The sequence below is a fragment of the Parasteatoda tepidariorum genome, chromosome 3, assembly GCF_982258835.1.
Source record: "Parasteatoda tepidariorum strain Cologne lab strain chromosome 3, Ptep-v5.0, whole genome shotgun sequence".
Taxonomy (NCBI): domain Eukaryota; kingdom Metazoa; phylum Arthropoda; class Arachnida; order Araneae; family Theridiidae; genus Parasteatoda; species Parasteatoda tepidariorum.
Window position 1 is genome coordinate 112,952,534 of NC_141757.1, and position 11,315 is coordinate 112,963,848.

Below are 11,315 nucleotides of genomic sequence, written 5' to 3' on the forward strand. Positions count from 1 at the left end.
ACTTTTGTCTTGAATGAATCTTCTAATGAATCTGCATAAAATAAGGCTAGAGCTTCTTTTATGCTTTTATGGAGACAAATAATGACTTATATATATATAACTTTAGCTTTATATATAGCCTAAAACTAACTATAACTATATAAATATATATATAGCCTAAATTTAACTTTAGCAATTCTTATAAATAAAACCATATAAATTACACCATATTGTTATAAATAAAACCTTATTTTATTGCATGCTCGTAAATATTTAAATACTTTTAACAAGCTCAATAATCAACATGGGCAGTATGAATCGGTAGCTGAATCAGTACTTCTAAAGTTTTCTGAAACCACGTGTTTATTTTGGTCATAATTGTGATTCTACAAGATTTAATAATTTAAAAGCAACAGTAATTGAAATATCGAAAAATCTGTATAATAAAAAGCAAAGTTAGATACAGAGTCGCGTAGGGGAACCGTACAATAGTGCAGTAGCATCATTGATTTCAATGATGTTTAATTAATTTTGGTAATTATTTTCACTGGTACTAATGTGACATAGGCTGTTTTTATTAGATACCAACTATACTATTTCAGGCAATACTGCAGGCTCTGTGATAATAGTTTTTTTCTTGTGCACCAAAAGGGTGAAGGATTTCTTGAAAAATTGCTTAATAGTTAACAATTTTGACTACTCTGAGTTATCTTTGAGCAACTCCATCGTACCAAATCTTAAATATTAATCAAACTTAACTTTTATTTTGATTTGATAACCTTCTAAAAAAGTTCTTTGTTTAATATAATAATGTAAAATCACCGGGAAAAGCGATAAATAAAATAAAATAAAATATCTCAGTTTTCTTAATTTTTTCAAGGTATGTCTTTCTGTTTTATGTCTGTAGTGACGTCAGTAGTGGAAATGTTTGAATCTGAGTCCGACTCAGGAATTTCCTAAGAGCTCGACTCCTAATTTTGCTAAATAAAAATTTCTACCAAATCACAGGATAGTGTTAATAGCTAAGATATCCTTCTTAGCACGTTCACGCCGGGAAAAGTAAAAATACTGGTACGGGAAAAGAGAAAATACTGGTAGAAGAACTATTTCAATATTAGATAATATTCTGGAGGAGTTAATCTATTCTCAACAGTAACAATTCACTGTATGGAAATTTATCACGCTTTCGCTTTCGCTTTCGCTTTATTTAAAAAGAACTGGGCACCTGGGCCGCGCAGCGGCCCCTATCCCATACATCGTGACATATATACATTGTGTTTAAAAACATTTTGAAATTTTGCTACATTGTGGTGGCAAAAACAAAAAACAAAAAAATAAAATATATAAATTTACAGTTGATGATTTAGAGTTTACAGATTGATTATTTACATATTTGAAAATTCTATTGTAGTATTTTGTAATATAATATAATTTTTATTAGAGTTCTATTTGAAAGTTCTGAGTTTATTTAGATAATATACTGCACTGGAGTTATTAGGTGGCAGCACTTGCTACAGTTGGTTTTCAGGATTCTGGATAATCTAGATGAAGGAAGTTGATGAGGAATCTGGACACATGATGAAGAATAATCTGGATGAAGAATTGAGGAAGTTGATGAGGAATCAAGATGATGGATTGAAGACTTTGATGATTTTTTACAGTGAGAGAAATTTATCACGGCGAAGAAGCAATTCAATATAAAAATTGCATCCGTTAAAAACAATTGGTAGTTATGGATTTTTATTATTCCCGGAAAAAAACTAAAAAATGAAATTTATTGTTACCAGTTTTTACTCCGGTGCGCTGCCAAGATGAGACAATCTAGAGTGACCAACCGGTGGGTCACCCAGGCTTGAGCGTGTTAAACAACTTTTCTCACTAATATTTTAACTTTATATATGACTTAACTGTTCATCTAATACTAACAAAATCTCTTTAGTCATTTGTTCTATCTACTCTACTAATAGCAGAATTGGTTATTATGTTTATATTTTTCTCGCAAAAAAATACACCTGACAATAAACTATAAAAATACACCTGAACTTAAATTGCAGTTGGTGATCAGTACCAAATTTGCAAATAGACGAAAATATTAGGAAAAATAACTTCACGAATCCTAATACAAAATTTTTTTAAAAATTAAATAAAAAGTAATAAAAAAATCATGTCTCAATTAATTTTTTGCTGCTATTATGTCAACTTTATATAAAACTCCTCCTAAAATTTGTTGCGAGACTTTTTTATAACATAAAATTTTTAAAGAATGCTGTTGAAAAATCAACGGTTTTTTCAGCATCAATAATAACATTTAATCATCGCCCGAAGTTTCATCTACTTTAACAATTTTATACGGAAGTTTTGCAACTCATTTTCAGACAAATTTTGTATAAAACCAGCATAATACCTGGATAAAAATCTGAGACTATATCAACTCGACATGCAAAATTGTAATTTTGACTCTTTGTGAAAAACCGTAAAAACCATTAACAATCAACTTTTTGCAAAAAGTGGTAAATATAATATTATTGGTTTAATGTAATTTTGTGCTGAAAGATAGGTGTACTATGAGGAAATAGGTTTAAAGTATTAAAAATCCTATTTTCCCGACTATAATAGCGTGATTTCGTATGTTTCATTTTTGGTCATTCATTAAAACATTAAACTGCATTTTGTTCTTTTTTAATCTCTTCCACACATTAAAATATAACTTATTATTTTATAACCGGCGTTGAACAACCGACTCAATTCTGAATATATTTAATTGCAATTTCGAAACTAACCCGAAAGATAAGGAAACACCTGGATCAAGCATTTGCGTTAAATGGAGAGGAAAATCTACCACCGTTAGCGAGACAGAAAAGGAATTGTAACCCTTGATCCGTCTATCACTGAGGATATTTCACGTCAGCACTGTGTTTGATACCAACCAGGAGAAGAATACGTCTCTACCAATTGTCTCTGGGATTCGAACCTGGGTTACCTTAGCGAGAGACGAAAGCTCGGTTCTCAAAGTCACCACGACAGTTGCTACGGATATTTAATCAAGCAACAGTTCTATTTAAATATTTTATTCTTTTAAACTTCTGGACCCATAAAAAAACTGTGCTACATTGACTCAATTAACATCATTAATATCCCAAATCAAACATTTTGGTTCAGAAAAAAATAATTTTTTAATGAACTGTAAATGATTTTTAAACTGAAAACTTTTGAAATATTTAATGTTAATTTATGTCGCAAGACAGAATTACAAATTTACTCAAAATCTTATAATGTGATTTAAATAATTAAATATGAATTTTTCAGAATTTCAATTTTAGATCTCTGTTATGCTCGCATCTGTCCATATTACAGCCCGGATAAAAGTCAATGAAGTGGGAGGACTCTTCTTTTTAACTTTGAAACAGTGAATGTAATTGACAAATCCAATATATGAGAATTCCTGTGTTAATTTAGCCTTTAATTTAACCTCGGAGAAGAACTGCAAAGTTTTGTTTATAAGCTTTTGGGATAGATAACGACCACTCCCTTTTAGCCACTATCTCATTTCAATCCGAATTTCTACATGGAGGAAGCATTCACTTGCCTTAAAATATTTCACTTACAAACGAGCATGAGTGAGGAAACAGTTATTTGTCACTCAGTGATGCATAGATAGCTAAATTGCAAAATTTACCAGTTAATGAAATTTGAACAAGAGAAATTGTTAGGCGATAGCAAATTAAATAGATTTTAAACTCCGTAAATTCTCATAAAACTTAGAATATTGTTCAGTGCCAGTTGAATATCCATTCCTTGTAGGATGAAAAAAAATATAAATATTCAATAAATTTAATTAAATCACAAAACTTATGTAAACTGATGCACAAATATTGCAACAGTTAGAAAAGATAAAATAATTCCAAAATATTTATTATTAATATTTGTTGCCCTTTGATTATATTGATAATATTTGTTGCATGATTCTGCTCTTTGCTCTCACCAAGTGCAGTGCTAAAGTAAAATATCATCAGCGATTGACGGATTATGAGTAAGGATCCCCCTGCCGTCGAGCTAACCTTGTGTGGTTTTCGGAGTTTTCCTCTCTCTGTAACGTGCATGCAGGTTAGTTCCCCCAAGAAGGCTAGTTTGTCCCTATTATCAATCCAGGAATCTCCTTGTCCTCTGGGTCCTTCTCAAAATTCAAGGCTGTGCAGTGGAACATTAATAATCATATACTCAAAAACGTATCAGCTGTTCAATGCCTGTTATAAAATAAAAGAAATGAAGAGAAAAATAATTTTACAGTAGCTTATTTTTTGAAAAAAAGATCAAATGTATTACTATATTACTGTATCATACAGCCCAGAATGTAATGCAACACTATTAACATTCTGTTAACAAAAGAATGTCAAATTTGCCACAATATTTAACTTTTCCATCATAACCGCACTTCAAAGGACTAAAAAAAATGTCTCTTTCGCTTAATTGATTTTGATTTCTTTTTTTTTTTTTTTTAAAAAACTGTATTTGCAGAAACTCTTTTCGGACAAAAATATAAATGGATTTAAAAAAAAAAAAAACGTGGTTTTTGGTATTTTTCAAACTACTAATCCAGTAATGTCAAAAGTTACCAAAAGATGATTTATTTACTTTTAATTAATATAATTAATCAAAGTTAAATAATCATTAAAGAACGGTTAATAACTCTCATTGAAGTTCGGCTTTGTTTAAAGAAAACTGTAGAGAAACAAATTTCACTGAGTCAGAATTACCTGGTTGGTAAGGAGAACGGCCTATGTCCAAGAGGTTGTAAGTTCAATTCCCTCCAAACATCACTGATGTTACCTTTTAAATATTTAAAGAAGAACAGTTAGATAGAATTAAATTTATGACAATGATATAAATTGAATATAACAGATTTTTTTCCCCTTCTTCTTTGATGCTCGGCACCACACGCACGTCTTCTGGGTGACGACTGTATGGTTTTCGAGTCCGGGAAGGAGGCTAGGGTCCTTTGGACCTCCTGATGACACAAAAAGCTGCAAACCCGTTTTGTGGGACAGCTGGCCACCTGGGTGTTCAAACAATTTTTTGAATCCTGGGGAAATGTCCCCTTTCAACGGTAGTTCAAACTTAGGAGTCTATGAAAAACTATTCACATATTCATCCAGTAATCTCTCATTATTATAGATTCTTATTTGTTGATAAACATGAGAATATTAATACTTTTACAAAAATAATTTTTTTAAAGATAATTGACATTTCTCAGGTTCGGTAATTAATAGGACACGGAGAAACACTGATTGGAAATTTAAAAAAAAAACTTCACCCGATCTACTTATTATTTAAACACTTTTATTAACATTTTTCTAAGCATTGAAATGTCATTATTTTGAAGTAACAGAATTTAAGTGTTATATTACTACTGGTTCTTGAAGTATCAATTTTTCATATATTTTTCTAGAGGAATTCGGTTCTATCTTTGACAATTTTAATCCATTGATGCCTAATGATTGCTTTTAACGAGAGATCTAGTAATGAATTATGAGAAAAACAGTTAAGAAGTTAAGTATAAATGGTTGTTTTACTAACTGCTACAAATTACCAATCAAAGCATGTCACAAACTATCGGTTAATGATGCATTCTTTTTTTGTCGGTCTAAGAATAAGATTTTACCTTTACAAAAATATTTTTTTTTACATATTTATAAGTTTATTTACATTTAAGAGCAACAAAATATTATTCACAACTTATTGCGATTAATTTTTATAAAATTTTTATACTATAAAATTTTTAAGAACCTAAGCTGTGAAGGATTAGTCACAAACTTATCTAAATCTTATAATTTATTTTTAAAGTAATAAGTAAAAAAGTTGTAAAAACTAATTAAAATAATAAATATTTGAAAATTACCTTTCAACACTATATGAAATTGTCAGTTTTTGTTTCCAGAAATGTGTGTGTAACGTATTTATTTTATGATTATTTTTCCTACAATAATTTTTTTTCAAAACAGAACTATTTTTTTTCTAAAATTTGTATTTTTTGCCACAGATTTTTCCTTTCCTTTTGCAAGCACCCCAGAAAACTGCTTGATAGTGGTAAACTCTGACAATCATTTGCGTTGGCCTGAAGCATTATGCCAAATGCTGAAGCTGGATGGATGATTAAATATGTTTTGCATAGTCTAATGACTTACATGCCATAGGGAAGATCTTTACATAATAATTACAGCAAATTTAATTATTTTAGTTTTAAATTGTGTCCATATATGTTTTTCAGGTTTCTGTTTAATTTCGTAGTGTTATTCAAAACTGATTTTTTGATTAGATCCTTTTTTTCCCTCTTATACGAAAACTAGTATTCATATAGTTAAAAAAAATAATTGAATGTTAGTGAGTGTGTGGGACTGTGTATCTCACCTTTAACTGCAAACCGATTTGTGCTTAAGCACTAAACAGCTTGTAAGTTAAATTTCTAATAATCCAATAGTTTCAAATAATCTAGACAACTTCTGTATTAAATTTCTTTTTTAGTTGTTTTAACATATTAATGGTTAGATTAGGGTAACGAGAGTATTTTTAATTTTCCATAAAACAGTGGTTTAAATGATAAATAGAGTACATGTAAAAATATATTAATACATTAATGTTAATGATTAAATTTTAACCCTTTGCACTCTAATGTCAAAAATAAGGTACTAACGAATTAAGTCAAATTATCCTTTAACACTTTCGCGCCGACTGTCACAAATACGTGCCAGCATAACACCGTATAAATCAGAGTAGAAAGATAAAACTGGTAACCAAAGAAGCTCTTGAGCAATTTATTTGTGAGCGGGGTTATAATTGTTTGATTTATTTAATTCACCATTACTTTAGTTCAAAATAAAATTATTTAGTTATACTTTGAACTAACATTAATTATATATATGATTAAATCAACAGTAATTAAAGTAAAGACAAAGTAAGTCCTTCAAATTAGCAACGCCAGCATTTAAGCTACCGTTTTTTATTTATTTACATCCTGATTCTGATTTTTTACGAATGCTTTTATGAATCACTCGTCCCCAAGGGGTTAAAGCATATAACTTTTTTATTAAGGCAGAAAGTTAAATAAGCGTTTCTACAAATAAAAACAGGCTCATAATACATAAGATTTACAGGAGTTTTAGTGATTAAACTAACTTTCCGAGTATCTAGAGATAAATTAGTTTTATGCTTAACTATTGCTTGAATAAATCATGAGATTAAAATTGAAACGATAAAAAATATCTCTCACTAAATGATTTTATAAATCATTGTGATCATTGCATAAGGCATTTTTACAACAGAAAAAAATAGTATACTCTCTCTCATGTAATCTTTAAATTTTTTAAAAAAGAATGTGTGCACTTTCAATTTTATGAACGGTAAGTTCGTAGCCAATGATCAAATTACATTTCTCTTAGCAACTTTCACGATTGATTTAAGTGAAATTTTGGAACTATTTTTATTATATTGTCCTATAATTGCCCCTTAAACCCACTATTCAAATTTCAAGATGCTAATAATATAAACACATTGGACAATTTTATTTATTAATCATACTTCATTTTATTATTATTTTTTTGTCACAAGTTTCTATATAACTGAAACAAAATTATAATCAACTATAATCAACGCTTATTGAAATGAGGAAAAATAAATTTTAATAAATTGGACTATCTTAAGTTGATTGCGAAGATTAGCCTGATGATGAATGATACTGAATATATTCAGTCCTTGTTCAGATGAGACTTCTAAGAAACATGGTTTTCTTATTAGATTAAAGTTATCAAGAAGGTTAATAATTTTTGATTTCTTAACTATGCCTTTTTATGACTCTCAGTTTTGAGAACGATTTTGCAATATAAATTTATACCTATTCATTTATTAATAACTTTTTTCTTTATTTCTTATGCCAGATAAAGAGCAGTTATTCAGCTGGAGAAAAAAAATTTAATTCAAACTGCATCAGCATTAAGATACATAAGAGAAAGTTATAAAGTATTCAATTGTAAAAGCTATAAAGAATACTTCTTTTTAAGAAAACAAAAAAGAATACATAAATAGCGGTTAGAAATCAATGACATAAAGAAACGAAAATTCTGTGATGCAAAAAGTTATGTATGGTAAGAAATTTATTTATATCAGTGCAATTAAGTACAGTGCTCAAAACATAAACGGACCACCCTGAATATCTTTTGATCTAGTGATATGATTGAGGGGGTGATCTCAAATTTGCTATGATTGAGTGCAGACGATATTTTAAGTTACACAATCAGACTCAAAAACGTACTTTATATGAATAAATGTACCTTTCTTTCTAATGATTCGGATTTCCAACATATAGGGAGTCAGATTACGTGTTTGCATGAATTTTTTTTATCAAATAATGAAAATATTTAAAAAAATTTGTTTATAATAACATAACATTAATGAAAAAATAACATACCATAAATGAAATAACATAAATGAAAAAAATTGTTTCTACATCTTTTATTATTAGTATTACATTTGCATTTATATATACTTTACATTTATGTATACTTTACATTTATGTATACTTTACATTTATGTATACTTTACATTTATGTATACTTTACATTTATGTATACTTTACACAATACATTTGCATTTATGTATACTTTCGCAATACATATTTTATTGCTAAGGAAGCACTTTTTGATAATTCTCTCTTGAATAAATTGATTGGATATGATTGGATACGCAGATAATTGTTCTCAGAACAACGTAAATGATTGTTCATGATGTTGCTCGCAATGGAATCCCTTAAATAGCTTACGTTTAGCGCCATTCCTCTTTGTTGACGATTTTTAGGAATATTTAATTAACTCCATGAAAAATCTCATATTTAAGGACAAGATGTCACCCATTGAGCATAAAATCAAGATATTGATCTCGTTTTATTCAGATCAGCTCTTTACCTTATTATTAAATTATGCATAAATTTCATTGAATAAAAAGTAAAATAAAGTTTAAATACTCAAAGATGCTTGAACATTTGTAGAAACTTCTAAAGAAGTAATTTGTAAGATATAGCAAAATTTTAATTTGTTTATTTAATAATAAATTTTTCTAAATGGTCGACATAATAAGCAAAATATTTGAAACAAATAATAAATATTTGCAAGAAAAACACGCACGTTATTTTTTTCCTATAAATATGGCCAAAATTATCCACAAAATAATATGTATACAAGTTATCAAAAAGTATATAAAATTTATTTTTATTCTATAATACCTCTTGCATTAAATTAAATATAATCTTTTAAATAGAGCATGCTTATTGCGTGCATTTTCAAGGAAAATTTGTAATCTAAAATGTGTTAAGCATTGGAAATATTGTAAATATTGTAACGTTTATCGTATACAAAAAATATCACATATTTTGACAAACAGCAGATATTTTAATGTGATATAAATGTATCAAAATTTCGATATGCATTCAGTTTTTTTAATAGAAACGTTAACCCCTTTGATGTTAAGGATTTACAGAGATGAGTTGTGAATAAATATAAGAAAAAATTCATCATAAGTTTGTTCCTTAAATGATTTAAATTGCTTTTAGAATTTAACAAAAATTTTAGAAAACAATCAGACAAAAAACAGAAGGGAGTTTTTCAATCAAATATATTTTTTGTACTCATCAAAATGCAAAGTATATGCTTAATATCATACTTGTATTATTACGAACTTTCCTCTCATTTATTTTTATTCAAGTATTCATAAAAATAAATCAGAATATTTATGAGAACGTATAGGGTATTATCGTTCATATAGGTACTCAGTATACATTTACAAATCTGATTCAATCTGAATTAAATTTGGTTTTAAATCATATTAAAACATGTTTGACTAAACGGTCTATGTTATAACTTCCTTCGATCACCGGTTCGCGTGCTACAACCCAAAAACATTTTTGAAAGACCTTACTACTGATTTATAATCTGAGTCATTTGAGCATGCTTCATTAGTTCCCTTTGTTAAGTAAGCACAAGCAAGAAAAATATTCTGAGAGACAAAAGAAACTAAAGAACTTTGTTTTATTGATAACACTTTAAAACTAATATTTCTATAATAATAAAAGGGAGAGTTTGTCCATGCATGTGTCTTAAGCTCTAGATATATTTGAGCTATCGATCGGAAATTTGGACAGTAGCTGCCAGAACCCCCGATATTAAAATTCATTTAAAATTTGAAATAAATTCGTTTGGTAGAGCTATTTGAAAAATAGAATTTTCTCATTTGTTAAGGGTTATCACTGGTTTAAATTAAAATGTTTATTGTCAAGTACATACTTTTTTAGAAGCAAACATTTTTAGTTTAAAAAATTACTTACATATAATTACTTTAACTAAAAATTTCGAAAGGTCATATTTATTTTAAAACAAATAATATTTACTACATTTTTGATTTTTAAGCAAGAATTAGTATGAAATTTCTGATTTTTAAGCAAGAATTATGAAATCATATTATCAATTTGCATAACAACTAGGAATTTAAACATTTTTCTTTCCCTTTATAAAAATAATTACGCCACAATTAATGTCAGTAAGAGACAATAAGTGCTCTAGTGAAAAATAATTATGAGACTCCCCGTGATATATTTTCGTGATTTTTCTCTCACTGCAACACAAATGCGAGCCATTTCCATCAAAATGTCCTCCATGAAAGCTGGTTTGCTTCAGAAATCCCCTTGTCCTCTGGGATGGGTTCAAAATTACAAGGCTTTGGAGCTGAACACTGATAGTAATAACGAACTCAGAAAGGCATACCATATTATAGTTGAACGTCAACTTGAAAAAAATAACTCTTGCTAGTTGAAAAAAAAAGAGTTGCAATAAGTATCTAGCTGATTTAAAATTCGATATACTTTTCTTTAAAGAAAATACTAAAAAGAAAAATAATATAATATAAATATTCTTTGATATGTAGATAATAATTGCCTTTCATATGCAATTAGCTTGATTTCTGAAAAATATGCTTATTATTTGCATAAAAACTCAGCATTAAAAAAAGGACTCTACACATATCTGAAACATAATTATTCATAATCAACGAAGAGCTCTTTTTAGTGTCAACGATGCTTATTTAATATTAGTTTAAGGCACTAATTAAAATAATAAAGCAAACTATGTGCTAAAAAGCAAAATTAATGGAGAAATGGTTCTAATTTATTCAGGAGTAGAGAGTATGAAAAATATCGTCCGACAATTTTTAAGACGAATGATGCCTATTTATTTTTTGATTTAATAACAAATTGCCATAAAATTTTCATTGATTTTTTTCTGCCCCGCACGAAGGACGGG